This window comes from Heptranchias perlo, chromosome 23 (genome assembly GCF_035084215.1).
Source record: "Heptranchias perlo isolate sHepPer1 chromosome 23, sHepPer1.hap1, whole genome shotgun sequence".
Taxonomy (NCBI): Eukaryota; Metazoa; Chordata; class Chondrichthyes; order Hexanchiformes; family Hexanchidae; genus Heptranchias; species Heptranchias perlo.
Genome location: NC_090347.1, coordinates 38,017,885 through 38,037,731, shown reverse-complemented (window position 1 = coordinate 38,037,731; position 19,847 = coordinate 38,017,885). Strand labels below are relative to the sequence as shown.

Sequence of the window (19,847 nt, the reverse complement as noted above, 5' to 3'; positions counted from 1 at the left end):
TGTCAAATGACATACATCTTAATGGTTCGTTATACTGACCAGTGGTATGGGATTTTACTAAACTCCTTTAATAACAACTCCCTCTTTAGGTTTTTGTCCATGGTAGATACTACTCCCCATTCGAAAGGATAGGTAGATGTCTCTTGCTAGACCACAAGCAAAGCCACATAAGCCACAGAAGTTAGCCTTCTGTGGCTTATGTAGTTGCCTGCCCTATTATAATCTTTCCTTCCTCATTCCCTGTGGCTAAACAACTGGTTTTCGTTCACTGCCTATGTAAATTCAAGTTGTTCTTGCCTTTCCTGGGTGGCTCAGATAAGGCCAGGAACTCACTACGTTAGTGATCACATGGGGCTAAGCCACCTCCTGGCACTGTATGGCAGAGTGGTTGTACATAACCATATTGCCCAACGTGGGGGCAAAATTTATTTTAAAAAATAACATTGCTGCAAATATTTTGTTTCTCTTTCTCTCCTCCAATTTTCCCCTCCTTATGGTACCAATTCATTGAGATATGGCTCTTAAAGCACTTGCAGTCTCCAAAACATAGGCCAAGCAGCCATTCTGAGAGCGAGATAGAGGCTGGGCATAAGAATGTTGGCAGTCTGTTTGACGGTGCAAGTTATCATAGCCGAGCATGATTCTATCCTCTCAGAAACATTTTAAGCGGTACACAGTTATAAGAGCAGTAATCCAGATAATTTTATCATTTCCTATTCCAGAGACACTGAAACCACTTTTACAACTCCTGCCATATTTTCAGTTTTGAACAAGCCAAAAATATTTCAATTAATGACATTTTTCAAACATACCCATTTAAATATTTTCTTTCAATATTGCAAAGTCAGACTATTGACTATCCCAGGTGCATGTTTATAATACATAACAATCATTTATTTGAATAAATTGTCAGTGGTTATATGTTTCAGCACCTACTTCATAAATTATGAATATAAAATTAACCATAAACACTGAGTCGGGGAAATGTGTGAAGAAATTGCCCTATTGTGATTATATTAGTTGACTTGGAAACTTAAGCACAAAGTCTGATTAGTGTAGCTTCAAGGATGCATTTCACCACTAACAAAATTGGCACGGTTAAGGTTTTAACTGACCTACACGTTGTGCACAGTCAACGTATTAGTAATTTGCAGTATTCATAAGGGTAATCTTGAAATGTAGCTTAATATCCTTCAAGATTACAAACACAAATATATCAGTGGTACTAAAATGTGAGATATTGATACTTGCTCTTCTCCGACATCCATCCTGGATGAGCCTCAATTTCCTTCAGTTATACATTGGAAAGACTGAAGGGGTTATCTTCGGCACCCACCAAACACTCCATATCCGTGCCACAGATTCCATCCCCTTCCCCAGCTACTGTCTCAGATTCAACCAGACTGTTCATAAGCTCTGCATCCTTCATGACCCCGAGCTGAGCTTCCTCTCAATCACAAAAAACACCTACTTCCACCTCTATAACATTACCCACCTCTACCCATCTGTTGCTGAAACTCTCAGCCATGTCTATCACCACTAGACGTGACTGTTCCAACGCTCTCCCATCTTCCATTAACTTCAGCTCATCCAAAACTCTGCTGCCCATATCCTGTCCCACACCAAGTCCTGCTCACCAGTCATCCCTGTGCTCGCTGACCTACATTGGATCCTGATCCCCCAACACCTCAAATTTACAATTCTTATTCTCGTGTTTAATTCCCTTCATAGCCTTGTCCCTCTCTATCTATGTAACCTCCTTCAGTCCTATAACCCTCGGAGAACGTTCTCTTCCTCTAACTCTGCAATTCCTTCCCTAAACCTCTCCGCATCTCTACCTCCCTTCTCTTCCTTTCAGACCCTTCTCAAAACCCACCTCTTTAATCAAGCTTTTAGTCACTCCTCATATCTCCTTCTCTAACTTGGCATCTATTTTTACTTGAAGTGCCTTGGAGTGTTTTTCTATGTTAAAAGCGCTATATAAATGCAAGTTTTTGCTGCTGCTACTCTGACGCAAACAACGTACACAAGTACACTGCCCAAAATGCCACCTTTGAGGTAAAATTTAGTAAAAGTAAGATTGTTGCACTTCCTCAAGGATGGGAGGCAAGGAACTTTACTTTAAAAAAGAGCAACTTTTTTTGCTCAATTTTGACATTTTGAAGATTTAGAAAACAGAATTATAATCTTATTATTAGGATTTTTTTTCCTTTCTGAATAATTAGATTAAACAGCACTAAGGTGTTGAAGTAGATGGTTTTTCCCGTCATTGATACTTAATGTTACCAATTTTGTAAAAAAAAATCCTATTGTGCAGATAGTCTATGCATATTTGAAATGCACAGAACATTTAGGATTCAGTGTTTGGCTATTGTTTATCTACCTCCTGCTTTATTCAAAATTTTATTTTTCCAGTAACTCACCCACGTTCCTATTCTTCATGCGTGACCCTGAACAGTGAGTGTCAATGGGCTGTTCAAGTGGGGGCCATCTTAGATGGGCCAGTCCTGTCCTTCATCCAGTGCCGATACAGGCATGGCTCCAAAAGGGGTCACTCAATAGCAATCAGGAGCAGGAAATAAAGCTGTGTTTTCCTCTTCCCAACCCAAGGATACTGAAGTTAATTATAGCACCACCCTATTATCTCCTTAGCCACAATAGGATAACAAAAACTAGGGATCCAAACTAGGATTTCGCTCATCTGGCAGCTCAGAAGAGACACAATGATGTTTATTGCACCAACATATTACCTGTGTATAACGTCACAGAAATGATGCCCTATTCAAATAAAAAAGGGCTGCTAAATACTTCATTTTAATATGAAGACAATGCCTCTTTAAAACACTCAACATCCTAATGAAGGTATTAATATTTCAAAAAGTAGCTTGTATGTATTAAACCTTTTGAAAATACCATGATTTTCAAACATAATATTCATAAAAGTGAGTATGTTTTTAATGCAGTTCCACTTTCCCCCTACTCTACGTCTCTTAATGTATTAAATATTCATCAAAGTGATCTGTCTGCTTAGAGACCTGAGAAAACGTCAGTACTGACGCTTGGCTCCAAGCTTGCTTTAGTCTGAAGAGTCACACAGGCGACCTTCTCTGTGTAATACCCAATTAACCCTAGGGCCAGCATTAACCGATCATCTTTTGATGGAAGGCTATAGTATTTCAGCCATGGGGCCCTTGTTGGTCATTTTATTTTCACTTTACACGATAGAGTACGACAGGGCATCCTGGCCTCTCCTTCATTCTGAGCCATTCTTTCAGTAGAGGTAGCCCATTTAAAGATATCACATTCAAAATCACAAAAAAGAGTTACACGATGATTTAAAAAACTCCCTTTGTCGTGGGGACTTCATGGAGGACAGAAGAGGGGAAAAAAATTCAAGGGAAAAAGAGCTTCAAGCCATGTATTGCCTTATCTTGTGCTTCCTTATGGCTGCCAAAAAGTGTCACGATGCTACTTCTCTTCGGTTGCATTCTTTCAGTAGAGGCAGCCAATTTAAAGATTACACATTCAAAATCACAAGAGTTACACGATGTGTTACAGAACTTTTCCTATCTCCTGAACTGTTGATTTAAATAATATAATCAATTTAAAAACATTAGATTTTATTGAAAGGCTTTGCAATCATTGTGAAGAACTTGTATTTTTCAAAAACAGCCAATTCTTTCAAATGAAATACAATTTCTGTACTAACCACAACAAACTACTTTTAATGTCTGCAGAATAAAAATTAAACATTTAAACTACTGGTATGTTTTACTGCAAACACTGCATTCCACTAAATGGCGTCTAGTTCCTAACTGAAATTTAGAATTAACTTTCTGTCTAAAACCAATGCACACAGAAATCTGTTGCAAACATAAAATTCCAAACTATCATCCTGTCAAACAATTCACAAATTAAATTAGGGCTGTTATTTGTGCAAGGTAACACAGTGATGCACGATACAGATAGAGAGGCCAGCTACTGCAAGATGAACAACTTTTTTTAATATAGTAATTAGAAAGATGTTATCTGAATACATTAGAGGTCTTATCTTGGGGGTAATTCATTTAAAGTCACATTACTGATTAGAGCTGCCATTATCCTCATTTATCAAATGGATTTCTCCTTAGTGCTAGGGTACCTGGTAGCCTACTCAAATAGTAACTCTAAACAAACCAGGTTGTCTTTTGGGTGTGCACCTTTAAGAGTGCCTCGGTTTGTTTGGGGGGTGGGGGGGAAGGAGAGAAACGGGGCTACAACGACATAGTGAGTTAAAGCTCCAAGATGCTGTGCCAGAATGACCTATAAAGAAATTATTTACATGATCGAGTACAACAGGGCATCCTGGTTACTCCTTCATTCTGAGCCATTCCTTCAGTAGAGGCAGCCTATTTAAAGATTGCATTCAAAATCACAAAAGAGTTACATGATGAGTTACAGAACTCCCTTTGTCGTAGAAACTACATGGAGGACAGAAGAGGGGAAAAAAATTCAAGGAAAAAAGAGCTTCGAACCATGTATTGCCTTATCTTGTGCTTCCTTATGCCTGCCAAGAAGTGTCACAATGCTACTTCTCTTCGGTTGCTTTCTTTCAGTAGAGGCAGACCATTTAAAGATTACACATTCAAAATCACAAAAGAGTGGAGGAGGGTTGAATACTGGTGTAGAGTTGTACTCCATCTGAAGACTATTACATCTCTGGTAAATAATCATACTTTCTTTTTCATTTAATTTCTATACATATACACACCGAGAGGGAATGGGGCCAGTATGGTTCAGAATGAAGAAGTGGCCAGAATGCCCAGTCATACTCTATCTTGTAAGTTGCTGCTGAAAAACAGACAGTAACGCTGTGTAAAGGTTGCTACAAAGGTGAATGCTTACAAAAGTCCTTTGTTTATAGTTCAGGTTGCAGCTTCTTTTCATGTTGACTAAACTTTTATCTCATCTCAAAGTGATCTCTGACAATTTGTGATAGAATTGAATACACACCATCTAATTTTTTTCTGCTTAGGCATAAACCGATGTAATTTTTTTTTGCCACTTACCTTCCCTAATATTCTTTGATCCATTTATACAGAAACATATTACCCTAACAGTGCAAAATAAACTGCATTCCTGATGATTTTTGAGGGAAAGTAAAGGTTGAATTGTGGTTTCTGTTACCAATTAGAATTAAGAGATCACCTCAGACAATAGAAAGAAGGAAGAACTTGCATTTATACATCACCTTACACATCCTCTCAATGTCCCAAAGTGCTTCACAGCCAATGATTTACTTTTGAACTGATGTCACTGTTATTCTGTAGGCTACATGGTAGCCAATTTGTGCACAGCAAGGTCCCACAAACATCTATAAAATAAATGCTCAGATAATCTGCTTTGGTGGTCTTGATTGAGGGATGAACGATGGCCAGGACACTGGGACAATTCCCTGCTCTTCTTCAAAATAGTGCCATGGAATCTTTTATGTCCACCTGAACAAGTAGACAGGGCCTCAGTTTAGCATCTGAAACAAGGGCCTTCTACAATGCAGCACTTCCTTAGCAATGCACAGAAGCATCAGCCTACATTATGTGCGTGTGTGGAGGATAAACATCAACTCAGATTGGTGGGTTGAACAGTCAGTTTCCATGTAATCGTGGTGTGGGGCTTAAACCCACAACCAGTGAAAGTTCTACCACTGAGCCAAGTTCACAAAAAGAAAGAGAGAACCAAATGATGACAGTTTGAGTGCACAATCTAAGGCATCCAGGCCACTTCTTGAAGGTAGAAATCAAAACCATCAAAATGCCTGCTTTTGAGGCTAGCCAGTTCCTGGTTACAGGTTTGAAGGAAATTGTAAACTGGCAGTGTTTTATAATTTTACAAAGATGTGATGAAAATTGGCACACTATGCCAACATCCAGGCCAGGGCTGGTAAGTGGCAAATAACATTCATGCCACATAAGTGTCAGGCAATAACCACCTCCAACAAGAGAGAGTCTAACCACCTCCCCTTGACATTCAACGACATTACCATCGCCTGGAGGGGGGCGTCAGTGGTCACCATTGACCAGGAACCTAACTGGACCAGCCACATAAATACTGTGGCTACAAGAGCAAGTCAGAGGCTGGGTATTCTGCGGTGAGTGACTCACCTCCTGACTCCCTAAAGCCTTTCCACCATCTACAAGGCACAAGTCAGGAGTGTGATGGAATACTCACCACTTGCCTGGTTGAGTGCAGCTCCAACAACACTCAAGAAGCTCGACACCATCCAGGACAAAGCAGCCCGCTTGATTGGCACCCCATCCATCCACCAGCTTAAACATTCACTCTCTCCACCACCGGTGCATCGTGCCTGCAGTGTGTACTATCTACAAGATGCACTGCAGCAACTCGCCAAGGCTTCGACAGCACCTCCCAAATCTGTGACCTCAACCACCTAGAAGGACAAGGGCAGCAGATGCCCAACAAGGGCAGAGGCGTTCCTCTTCAAGTCACACACCATCCTGACTTGGAAATATATCGCCGTCGCTGGGTCAAAATCCTGGATCTCCCTACCTAACGGCACAATAAATGCTGGCCTTGCCAATGACGCCCACATCCCATGAATGAATAAAACAAAATATTGGCCCAAATCTTCCTGTCAAAATAACAATGAGCTTAATGCTCACTGTTATTTATGTGCAAATGGTACAGCAACTTCAGACGAGGGACAGATATGCAGTTAAATGCAAATATCAAATAGTTGTGTCTGAGTTGTTTCGCGTAAATGGCATCTCCCTGTCTGGCTCACCATTGAAATGCATTGAATGGCATGCTTAATTTGCGTGGTAGATACTGACCAAACTGACACAGAAAGTGAAGTCTTGTCCATTTCAGCCTAAGTACCCTTTTAACGACATAATAAGTGTTAATTACTGCCAGTCAACCTCTCTGGCACTGAAAATTAATTATTACAATTTGACCCTATGCTTTGACCATACACCACTGCAGTACCTCTTTTATTCTAGAGAATTGTGTCATCTTAGTAACTAGAAAGAGAAATGTCTTAATTTAAATTTTGTTATATTCACTTCTGTTTACCCAATAATTGCAGATGTGGGTGTGAACATTTAAGGGAATCCTAAATTAATCAAACATTTCACATCCTTGCTTATACATTCACTATAATCAAAATTTTTTTTTAAATTTCTACAAAAACAAGATTAAAAAATTAGAAATATTTTGACTGCAGTTATTTGGGTAGTTTTCATTTGCTGGGTCAGTACAGTGGCTAATCTTATTGGTGTCACAGACATCGTCTGCTGATTGGTAAATGTCAGAGTAAAATTAGTTCAAAACATACGGGCAAGGTTATGTTGATAAGGTAGTAAACATTTAACACGAGTTGCTTAAGTATTTATCAGGTTCAACATCTGGGCAGATAACTTTGTAAAGTCAATGATACCCTGATAATAAAGCTCAACTTTTAGTGTAAAGTTCTCTGAGTTATGAAAGGTCCAACCCAAAAAGTTACTATACCTCTCTTAGATGTGACCAACCTGCTGTGTATTTTCAGCATCTTCTATTTTTGAAGTTATTGAAGTACAGCTATAACATGTATATTTACAGGTACTGGCTCTGCACTGGAAATACAAAGGATACAGCTATATACTCGTACTTTGAAAAAGCTGAAGGAACATGCCAGAAATTCTGTTTGCCTCAATTTACATGCACGTCATCTAAAATGTTCCAACTTCATGTGGCTTACTATAATTGTTAATTAATGATTTTACAGTTGATTTCAATCTTACAGGTAGATGATCACTAAAGATAAACTGTACAGTAACAGGCAAGATAAAAGTTGTAATATTTATCTTCATTGATAAATACAATGTGATAAAAAGGAACTGATAGCTTCAACCGTTCAGTGTTTAATAGAACCAAACACTGGTTAAGTATGCATCCTTGAACTGCAGTGCAGTAACATCTACACCCGCCCCCCCCAATACATTCTGTTTTAAGGCAACATTGCTCTTGTGCTATACTTACATTGTGCGTTTGAAATCCATTCAGTAATGTCCCTATCACAGTCTGAAAATAGCAAACCTCAGGTCCTCGTGCTTTCAGAAAGTCATTCACACTGTCAAAGGGACAACACAATCATCCATACTGTTGTCATAGTTACTGAACAGCAGCAACAGCCACCATCGATATTGCTGAATAGTTATATCCGGTCAGTTTTTACTTCCGCTGTCTTGTTTGGTGAAATCAGTCTCCTGTGGCTGGTCATATTCCACTCAAACTGCCTTAAGTGTTACATGTCAAAATTTCACTGCATTAGAACAGGAAGTAATCACCATCATTGATCTCAAAATTGTTCACTGAACCAAAATCAGGGAAAACAAAACTGCCACATAGCAGCCTTTGTGTCATCACAACTAGCTGCAATAGTTCTTTGGGAAATGCTCACAGTTTCACAGAGGTAGTGAGAGTTTTACAGCTGTTGATTGATGCAGTGATTGGAAACATGATCTTTACTTAGCATCACAAGGTTTGTTGGGTCACTGTGTCACAGCAGACATTTCTCTTTTATATTATCCCTCCTCTCACAGCTGCTCACTTCCTCAGCTTCCTTTTATCAGAGACTTTGGGGTTTGTCCATTAGCTTCTTCATGGCCAATGTCAATATCCAATCATGAATCGCCAAAAGAAAATCCTCCCCGTCCCCAGATTTAAACCTCTGAATCAAAACCCTGTGATCTAGATTTATGTTTTATCAATGTTTATTCCCAATGAATATTACATCAAACTACCTCTAACTTATTGCTGCATGATCATGTAGCGTACAAGGACATGTTATCACCCCCATTGAATAACTGGCCCAAACAAACCAAAATAAGTTTCAGACTGGTTTCATGTCACAAGTCAAGCTGGGATAGCCCCGCCTCTCACTGCAAAAGCAAGAGCAGGAGTGATCAAGGGGCATAAATGTACATCAGGGTGCTAGGAGGCCATGAATCAGAAACACATGGGGTGGGCAGACTTTACAGTAGGAGGCAAAGGTATAAAATGCATTGGGGTGTTCAAAGGGAAAACAAAATTTAAAGAGGAGCGCTTTCTGTTCAAAATCTGTTCCAGCACACTCATAAAAAGTTAATACTTCACCTTGGTGTAGATATCTGGATTTTGTAACTCCATTCCATAGCATTTTGCTCCTCTCCTTCCCCGCAGAGCAATTAGAGCATGCTTCTCCCTCTTATTTTTCTCCTCTCCTCTTATTTTTTGTGGCCTCAGGTTTGGGCTGTAGCCAACAAACCAGATTAAGACACTACACTAATGAATTTATTATTAAAGAAATCAATAACACAATTTTTAATTTGAAAAAAGGATTCCTTTGTCTTTAGGTTCAGTCTGAAACAGAACTCCTGCATCTCCTCTCCCTAGGAGAGAGAAACTATTATTTAACGATCGGATCATGGGGAAGAAAGACAATACAGAGTGTGTGGTCGATGTTAGAAGTAAAAATGTGGCTGGAGATTTATTGCAATGTCCTGGTTAAAGATCATGGGTCAACATAGGGAATTTTTAGCTGATTGAAAAATTAGATCTTATGTTTAAGGGCATGCCTTCCTGAAGCAGAATCAAAGGCGCTTAACCCTAAATCCAACCCACGCTACATCCCACCTGCAGGCGAGTGACAGATACTCCAGGTGCAAAAATGCTGGAAAATTATTAAAATATTTCATTTTATATACATGTAATTAACTCCCCAAACTCCCTGAATTCTTGCATCTACTAAGGAAACCATTTAGCAACTGTTGATAATTATAGCTCATTGAGGTCCAAAATTATCCATTAACGGTGTTTAGTTGCCCAAGTACTTTAAGTGGTGTAGCAGTGTAGCTGTGATTGTCGCACAGATTAAATTAGTTTTATCTATTAGTTTCTTATTTATGTAATTTAAAACAATATTTTTTTCATTGACACTTTTTTTTATTATGTAGTTAACAAAAAACAAGCCAATAAAACAATAGATTGGGTTTTGAGTTTTACCTGTACTTGTATTCTAAAATAACTTGTCCCTTCCTGAACCACTCCATTTTGAAGCATTTTAAAATACATATATTGTTTGAAGTATTGCCACCAGAAAAATCTAATTTTCACACAACACAAATGCAGAATCCAATTCTCTATTGAGAAGTAGCAATTTATAGTTGGGAAACAAGAATCCAACTCCTGCAATACCTGATGGAACCTAAAGCACAAATTTTCAGACGAGTAAATTTATTAAATGAAAAGCAACACCTTAGGATAAGCTGGAAGGAAAATTCCCATATTCACTAACTAAAATAAAACCTTGCCCTCAAGTGGAAAGCAGGGATTTATGGACAGGAAATCTTGACTTCAATGGCTAACAAAGAACTTGTTTAGAATAAATGTTACAGAAATAGATGAAGAACAAAAGACAGAAACCTCAAAGGAGTTGGCTTGACAGTATATTTGCTAGCTAACTGGTCTGATATTCTGGATAATATAAATGTCAAAGGAGCTTAATAGGTCTGGTTTACATCAGCTTGTCACCAACACAAGGTTGTTGTTTGAGATGGGTTAATGGTAGTACATCTTGGGCACTTATGGGACACAATGCTGCCAATTTGGGCTATGTACATATAACTCGAGTGGTGCTTGTCTAAAAAGAGGGTTTAGACAAAGGAAAAGTCTTGTTCAAACCAGAAACATGCCCATTGTAAGGTTTCTATATATCTTATCAAAACATAACTGTTATAAGATAGTAATTTACTAAGATTGTAATGGCATACAACATAAATAACACCACCTGAATATTATAAGCCTAAGCACACTGTTATTCTGGCTGGCAGGGAAAAAGAATAACTGACTTCTGACTGCCAATCATCCTTTTGTGCTACAGGATATTTCTGTCGAGTGATACATTCAAAATATATTCATATTTCCACATTAAATGTAGAACTATGGATTCTTTTGTAAAAATGTAAATTTTGGAAGGGGAATATTTTCAGCTTAGATGCCTCAAAATACAACTATAAATTATTCAAATGCCTACCTACATAAAAGTTACAATGACCAAATCACACAAAAAAAAGTTTTAAAGAGGTTCCTTCTGGTTGCCTGATGGCTCAGGGAACTTATTCAACGATTAGTTGAACCAGAGAGGTCAGATAGGTCTCGGGATCAATTCTCAGTCTTTTCCAAGTAACCTGATCTCAGCCGGGAGGGTAGTAGAGATGTTAGGGAAGGAACAGTGGTCATGCTTCTTGTTTTGGATTGCTATACAGAAACCCTTGCTGGAAAGTATGTATGTGTGGATATTTGGCATGGCAAGGCAAGGCTGTGCGGTGTGCCGCTGTCGAATATTCACAGCCTAAGTTAGCACAAGGAATAGGCACTTGTAAGGTGGCAGCCAGTGGGTACTCATGCCACTATGCCCCATCAAGATGTTCTATGCCTGAAGGAGAGAGGGGGAAAAATAATTGGCAAGAGAAAAAAACTTCAGGAAAACTCCAAAATAAGAGAATAAAAAGGAACAATAATATATTCATTGTCGAAGAGACTAAAAATAAACTTAGTGATATCCTATTAAAATTTTATAGATTTTATTAGACAAATGCCCTCAAACACACACCCTGGGCATTTCATAACAACTGACAGATGCTGCTGGGATTGTAATCAAAAAATAAATTAGTGTAAATTAATACCTTGAGGAAAAAAATACAGAAATTATTGAGATCATAAATAAAACTGTTCAAGTAGAAGTATAAATAAGAAACTAAAATTATACAGCCTGAAATCCTCCACAGGCATTCAACCAACAAAAGGTGTCAGAAAACAAGAAGTTTAACGCTGCATCAACAAGGCTAAGGAAATGAAAGTGTTTTAATGAATATTCTCCTCCTAAAATTGTTACTTCAATGAGCTGGGAACAGTCACTCTCAAACATAGCAGGTACAGAACAAACTGTCTCAGATTCCGCTGGAACACTAAGGGGTCTTATAAATTAAATTGTGATAGTTTAAAAACGAAACAGTAGGAGCTGAAGTACATAACTGTTCTAGGACCGGGGATGAGCTTATTTGCCAGGGTGAGGCTGGCAAGGACATACATTCAGCAGCCCTCTTGTTTGGTCTCCCTAGTATATTTGAACCATAACACATTCAGTCTGGGCTAAAGAAACAGGCAAAAAAGCCTGTTTTCAGTTAACGGAAATACCATTTTCCAGAAACTTGTTCCCACTTCCAAATAAACAGTAGGGGTCAGGAAGAAGCACGGTTTTAAACTTAAAATTATTGTGGGGGGGGGGGGCAGGGTGAAGGTTAGGAAATAAAAGATAGTTCAGATTTGGTAGCAAATAGTAACATTAAAAAGTTAGTTTAAAGAAATAAAAATAGGACAGCTGAGCAATACAAAAAAAAGGGAAAAACAGGATGAGTAGAAGCAGAATGTTTAAGATTTTAATTAAAATTGTAATTTGTGTGTTCGGTTTAGTTCTTACAGCATTTTACAGTAAAGCTATTCCGAATATTAATTTATTACTATAATATTAGCATTCATTATGCTTGAGCAGAAAATGAAAATTGATCAGGCCCAGGAAGAATGTAGTTTCCCTGGATCTGCTGGTGGTCAAAGGGTTAATACATCTGCGGTTTCAAATGCCAGGGAGGCAGGTTGATTTCAAAAAGTGAAGTATAATTTAATATTGAGTAGGCTAGGAGGGGTTTTCATATAATTACTAGTGACCTTGCATGGGTTGTGCGGGACCTGCAGTGCAGATGCTAACATTCACCCATGGTCCTGCTATGACCTAAATGTGCCAGTGGCTTGACCACTGTAATACAGCAAATTTACTGAAGCAACCCATCACAATTGGCACAAGGTAAAAATATTACATAATTGAGACATACTAAAGGATATAGGGCCTCAGTTATATCTGTTACACTATTTACCCACAATTTTAAAACATTTCCTGTAAATAACTAAAGATGGAGATAACTGTTCTTCTGTTCACAATGCCCCAATCACTTTATACTGTAATTTTGTTTTGTTTTCCCTTCCATGGTAAACTTATAGGACCTGATTTTAACTCCCTGCCTCCCTCCAGTGCAACCTGGGCAGGGCAGGGGGCAGTTAAAATGAGGGCAACGACTTAACCCCTCTGATCCTGCTGGGTTCCTGCCATCTCCTAACGTAAACCTGTTTTTTTGAGCAGGCGAGCGGGACAACCGCAAGAAGGCAGTGGGGTCCTCTTTAAATATGCAGACCTGGTCCCAATGATGACTTTGGCACCCAATCTGCAATTTTAGTTGGAAGCCTGAGCGGGGGAGCAATGTTGGCTTCCCCATCAGGTAAAACCTGTCAGATAGTGGATTGTGGGCCAGAAGTGGTCCCAGCAGGTAAATTTTAAAATTTTATTTTAGGTTTCATTTTGGGCCAGAAGGAGCACGAGTGCTCCTCTGGGCCCCACAAGGAAGCCGAGGGCCTCCCTTGCCATGGGCTCCCCCCGTCTCCCCCACCTCACCGCTCTTTGACCGCCGACTGCGACCTCCTGAATTCCCTACTCCCGCCCGCCGGCCAGGTAGTGGATCTGGCCCAGTTAGAACAGGAGTCGGAGAAAATTTATGGAGCTGTAGCCCAGCCGTTAATATCGGCCAGGCCTCCATGTCCCTGGATTCCTCGGGTTTGCCACCCGGTTCAAAGCTCACGTGCACTGTACCCACCCCACCCTTTTAAAAATGGGGCCTATGGGAATTCTTGTTGCTGACTTGTAGCTTTTCCTACTTGTCTAGTGAATGAAGTAGGTTTTGTTTGTTTGAAATAGCTCACATAAATGCATACCCCAGCATGGCTAAATTAATATTTGAGCCAATCAATTTTTTTGTTCTACAGCAAGTGCCACCTTTGGAAGTGCATTAGACGCACGACTTGTAATTATATAGAGAAGTTAACCTGGTTCTGAAATGCTTCAATGTTGTAATTGTCTCAGTTTTGCTTTTTGACAAAGAAGATGCATATTAGGTTCTAAATATTAGAAGAGCATTTTTCAGAATAAGGCCACAGCAAAAACAAAATCAGTGTTCTGATATTCGGAATCTAATCATCAACTAGGCTTAAATGATATGTTAATACACAATTACAGCATTTATCATCCATTGCTGGTCATGTATACAATCAACTGCCAATTTTACCAAAGTGAAAGACAACGACAGCCCTGTACAAGCAGTAGCTCTGCCATGCTCACAACAAACATCACAAGAAAGAATAAACCTGCCAGGCTTTCATCCCACGCATGGCTGCTACTAATATCAAAGTCCTCCTGCTGCATCTTTTAAGCTGTGACACAAACAGCAGCTTAAATGTTAGTTCATGCACTACAGCTAGTGATAAAAGCAACCAGTGATATCAGCAATAAAATGTGCTTTTTAAAAATGTTGGAAATTTACAAGTTTCCCAAAATCAACATGTCTTAAATTCTCTTCCTAATTGCATTAAATATCAATGAAGACCATTAATATGAATGACAGTTTAAAACTAAGAGATCATCCTGAAATTGAAAACAGTGATCAATCACGACATCTAGGTTACATGACATATGAAAACCTGGGATATGGCTGTATAACTTTATAGAGCTGCCAAAGGGCTCAGAGAAGCTTTCATTTACTCTGCAGGCTACCTTTTCTTCCCCCTCAGTATTATCAGCTATTACAAAATAGGAATTTGTCTCAGTTTTATGTAGTTTCAAGTTGCTAGGGTTTAAAGTGAGAGTTTTTTTTTTGCTGAGTATAAAATGGTGGACCAGAGAGACACTTTTTGCATGAAATAATGGGCTGCTATCCATAAATCAGCTTAAAAAAGATTCCCTTTGATGGTGGTCCAGCCTGTTTAAAATGCTGATAGATGAAACTTTTGTCAGAGATACGGAATTTCTAATTGTGGTTATGTACGAAAACGACCTGGTGGTAAATGCTTAAATAGTGTTATAACCTATCATTCTATTATCTACCAAGGCGTGGAGACTTAACATTTTAGTTGCCTGACTGCTTCAAAAGACATGTTTTGAACTTGAAAAGGAAAAACATCCCTACAGCTGCTTTTATATTGCTGTAGTTTTTTTTATTCGTTCCTGGGATGTGGGCGTCACTGGCAGGTCCCACATAGACTGCGACAACACCAAAATAAACTCGCCGGATTTGTTAAGGCTTTCCCAGCCTCTGGCCGTAGCAAATCTAGCAAGTTCACTTTGCTGTAGGTGACCCGCATGCAGAGATTCAACAGCATTAGAGCAATATAAAAGCAGCTTATAGTTGAAGATTTGCATAATCTCCAGCCTTCTGCGTTTATTTGTTGCTGACAAGGCTGCATTTATTGCCCATATTTAATTACCCGGAGAAGGTGGTGATGAGCCTTCTGATTGATCAGTTACAGTCCTTGTGCTTATGTGCTCCCATGATGGTATTAGGTAGGAAATTCCAGGATTTTGACCCAGTGACGATGAAGGAACGCCGATAAACTACCAAGTGCAACTTGGAGGGGAATTTGGAGCTGTTAGTGTTACCATGACATTGTTGCTCGTTATTCTCAGTGGTAGAAGTCGCAGAGGTGGGAGGTGCTATCAAAGAAAGCTCGGTGAATTGCTGCAGTGCATCTCGTAGGTAGTACATACTGCATCCATAGTGGGTGGATACTGAGTCTAGTGGCAGGCATGCCAATCACTCAAACTGCTTTGTCCTGGATAGCGTTTAGCTTCTTGAGTCTTGTTGAGGCTGCACTCATCCAGATGAGTGGCGACTACTGCATCACACCTGATCTGTGCCTTGTAGATAATGGAGAGGCTTTGAGTGATCAGCGTGTGAGCCGCTCATTACAAGGTACCTAGTCTCTGCTTTGCTCTTGTAGCCACAGCGTTGATATGGCTGGTCCAATTAAGCAACTGGTCAATGGTGATCCTCAATCTATTGATGGTGGGGGACTCGGCAATAATGGTGCCACTGGTCAAAGAGAGATGGTCATCACCTGGCATTTATGTAGCATGAATGTTATCACAGAATCATACAGCACAGATGGAGGCCATTTGGCCCATCGTGTCTTGGCGGCTCTTTGAAAGAGCTAATCAATTACCTGCCCCCACAGCCTCGAAAATTTCTCCTTTTCAAGGATATAGCCAATTCCGTTTTGAAAGTTACTATTGAATCCGATTCCACCACCCTTTCAGGTAGTGCATTCCAGATCGTAACAACTCGCTGCGTAAAAGAACTTCTCATTTCCCCCTTGGATTTTTTGCCAATTACTTTAAATCTGTGTCCTCTGGTTACCAACCCTCCTGCCAGTTGAAACTGTTTCTCCCGATCGACTCCATCAAAACCCCTCGTTAGTTTGAACACCTTTATTAAATCTTCCCTTAACCTTCTCTGCTCCAAGGAGAATCCCAGCCTCTCTAGTCTCTCCACATAACTGAAGACTTTCATCCCTGGCACCATTCTGGTAAATCTCTTCTGTACCCTCTCCAAGGTCTTGACATCCTTGCTAAAGTTTGGTGTCCAGAATTGGACACAATACTCTGAGGCCTAATCAGTGATTTATAAAGGTTTACCATAACGTCCATGCTTTTGTACTCTATGCCTCTATTTATAAACCCAAGGATCCTATACGCTTTTTTAAACAGCCATATCAACTTGTCCTGCCACCTTCAAAGATTTGTGTGTCTGTGAACCCCCAGGTTTCTCTGTTCCTGCACTCCCTTTAAAATCGTACAATTTAATTTATATTGCCTCTCCTCATTTTTTCTTCCAAAATACATCACTTCACTACATTAGAGATGAAATCAATTCAATGATAAAGAAGGATATAACGAGAGTTAAGCAGCCAACAGAGACCTTATGGGTTGAATTGAGAAATAGGAAAGGATCTAAGACTATAGTGGGAATTGTGTATAGGACCCCTGGCAGCAGCTCTGAAGTGCTAGATTGTATAAATGCAGAGATTAGACAAGCGTGTTACAAAGGCATAGTGGTCTTAATGGGGGACTTTAACCTTCACATAGATTGGGGAAAGCAGACTAGCAACTGTCAGAAAGGTAGTGAATTTCTTGAGTGTGTCCGGGATAGTTTTCTACAGCAGTATGTCCTAGAGGCAACAAGGGGGCAAGCCATACTAGATTTAGTAATGAGTAATGAACCAGATTTAATTAACAGCTTAACTGTGCGTGACCATCTATCCAATAGCGATCATAACATGATCGAGTTCAATGTAGGGTTTGAAAGGGAAAAAAAGTGAATCAGCTGCTAAGATTCTAGACTTGGGTAAGGCCGACTTCAATGGGATGAGACAGAGACTGTCCACAGTAAACTGGGCAAATCTGTTAATGGGTAAAACGACTGATGATCAGTGGGAAATGTTTAAAGAAACATTTAATGAGATACAGAACCGGTTTATACCCCTGAGGGGCAAGAACTCTACTTGCCAAAAAAAACAGCCATGGACAACTGAAGAGGTACAGGACAGTATAAGACTTAAGGAAAGGGCATACAAAAAGGCAAAAAATGGCACAGATCCTGGCAAATGGGAAAGATACAAAGATCAACAAAGGGTCACAAAACAGATAGTAAGAGCCACAAAAAGAGAGTATGAAAAGAAACTTGCAAGGGATATCAAAACCAATACGAAGAACTTTTATAGTTATATTAGGAAAAAGAGGGTGGTCAGGAGCAGTGTTGGCCCCTTAAAAACTGAAAGTGGGGATATTGTCATTGACAATGGGGAAATGGCGGACATGTTGAATAATTACTTTGCGTCAGTATTTACAGTAGAAAAAGAGGATAGCATGCTGGAAATCCCAAGAAAACTAATATTGAATTGGGGACAGGGACTCGATAAAATTAACATAAGTAAAGCAACAGTAATGAAGAAAATAATAGCACTAAAGAGTGACAAATCCCCAGGACCAGATGGTTTCCATCCCAGGGTTTTAAAGAAAGTAGGTGAGCAGATTGCAGATGCCCTAACCATAATCTTTCAAAGTTCTCCAGATTCAGGAACTGTCCCTCTTGATTGGAAAATTGCACGTCACTCCGCTTTTTAAGAAAGGAGAGAGGGGGAAACCGGGGAATTATAGACCAGTTAGCCTAACATCTGTTGTGGGGAAATTGCTGGAGTCTATAATTAAGGATAGGGTGACTGAACACTCGAGAATTTTCAGTTAATCAGGGAGAGCCAGCATGGATTTGTGAAAGATAGGTCGTGCCTGACAAACCTGATTGAATTTTTTGAAGAGGTGACTAAAGTAAAGTAGTGGACAGGGGAATGTCAATGGATGTTATTTATATGGACTTCCAGAAGGCATTTGATAAGGTCCCACATAAGGGACTGTTAGCTAAGATAGAAGCCCATGGAATCGAAGGAGAAGTACGGACTTGGTTAGGAAATTGGCTGAGCGAAAGGCGACAGAGAGTAGGGATAATGGGTAGGTACTCACATTGGCAGGATGTGACTAGTGGAGTCCCGCAGGGATCTGTCTTGGGGCCTCAATTATTCACAATATTTATTAACGACTTAGATATGAGACTTTCTATGCCTTCATCTAAGTTTGCCGATGACACAAAGATTGGTGACATTGTAAGCAGTGTAGATGAAAACACAAAATTACAAAGCGATATTGATAGATTAGGTGAATGGGCAAAACTGTGGCAAATGGAATTCAATGTAGACAAATGTGAGGTCATCCAGTTTGGATCAAAAAAGGATAGAACAGGGTACTTTCTAAATCGTAAAAAGTTAAAAACAGTGGATGTCCAAAGGGACTTAGGGGTTCAGGTACATGGATCATTGAAGTGTCATGAACAGGTGCAGAAAATATCAAGGCGGCTAATGGAATGCTGGCCTTTATATCTAGAGGACTGGAGTACAAGGGGGCAAAGGTTATGTTGCAGCTATACAAAACCCTGGATAGACCGCACCTGGAGTACTGTGAGCAGTTCTGGGCACCGCACCTTCAGAAGGACATATTGGCCTTGGAGGGAGTGCAGCATAGGTTTACTAGAATGATACCCGGGCTTCAAGGATTAAGTTACGAGGAGAGATTACACAAATTGGGGTTGTATTCTCTCGAATTTAGAAGGTTAAGGGGTGATCTGATCGAAGTTTATAAGATATTAAGGGGAACGGATCGGGTGGATAGAGAGAAACTATTTCCACTGGTTGGGGATTCTAGGAGTAGGGGGCACAGTCTAAAAATTAGAGCCAGACCTTTCAGGAGTGAGATTAGAAAACATTTCTACACACAAAGGGTGGTAGAAGTTTGGAACTCTCTTCCGCAAACGGCAATTGATACTAGCTCAATTGCTAAATTTAAATGTGAGATGGATAGCTTTTTGGCAACCAAAGGTATTAAGGGATATGGGCCAAAGGCAGGTCTATGGAGCTAGATCACAGATCAGCCATGGTCTTATCAAATGGCGGAGCAGGCACGAGGGGCTGAATGGCCTACTCCTGTTCCTATGTTCCTACATTAAATTTCGTCCGTCATGCATCTGCACATTTTACCAGTCTATGTCCTCCTGAAATCTGCTTCTATCCTCCTCACTGTTTACTACATTTCCAGGCTTTGTGTCATCATGTTATCTGCCACTTGTCAACCCAAACTTGGATATTGTCCAGGTCCTGCTTTATGTTAGCATGGGCTACTTCATTGTCGGAGGAGTTGTGAATGGAGCTCAATATTGTGGAATCATCAGCAAATAGACCCATCTTGTAATGGAGGGAAGGTCATTAATGAAGTACACTGCCCTGAGGAACTCCTACAGTGATGTCCTGGGCTACGATGACTAGCCTCCAACAGCCGTGAATATATT

General features: G+C 39.8%; 1 protein-coding gene across 4 annotated transcripts in view; it reads right to left on the bottom strand.

The window, feature by feature from the left end:
* The window catches only part of mprip (myosin phosphatase Rho interacting protein), a 364,835-nt gene that overhangs the window by 78,434 nt on the left and 266,554 nt on the right, over positions 1–19,847 (bottom strand). The gene's annotated exons all lie outside the window — the stretch shown is intronic.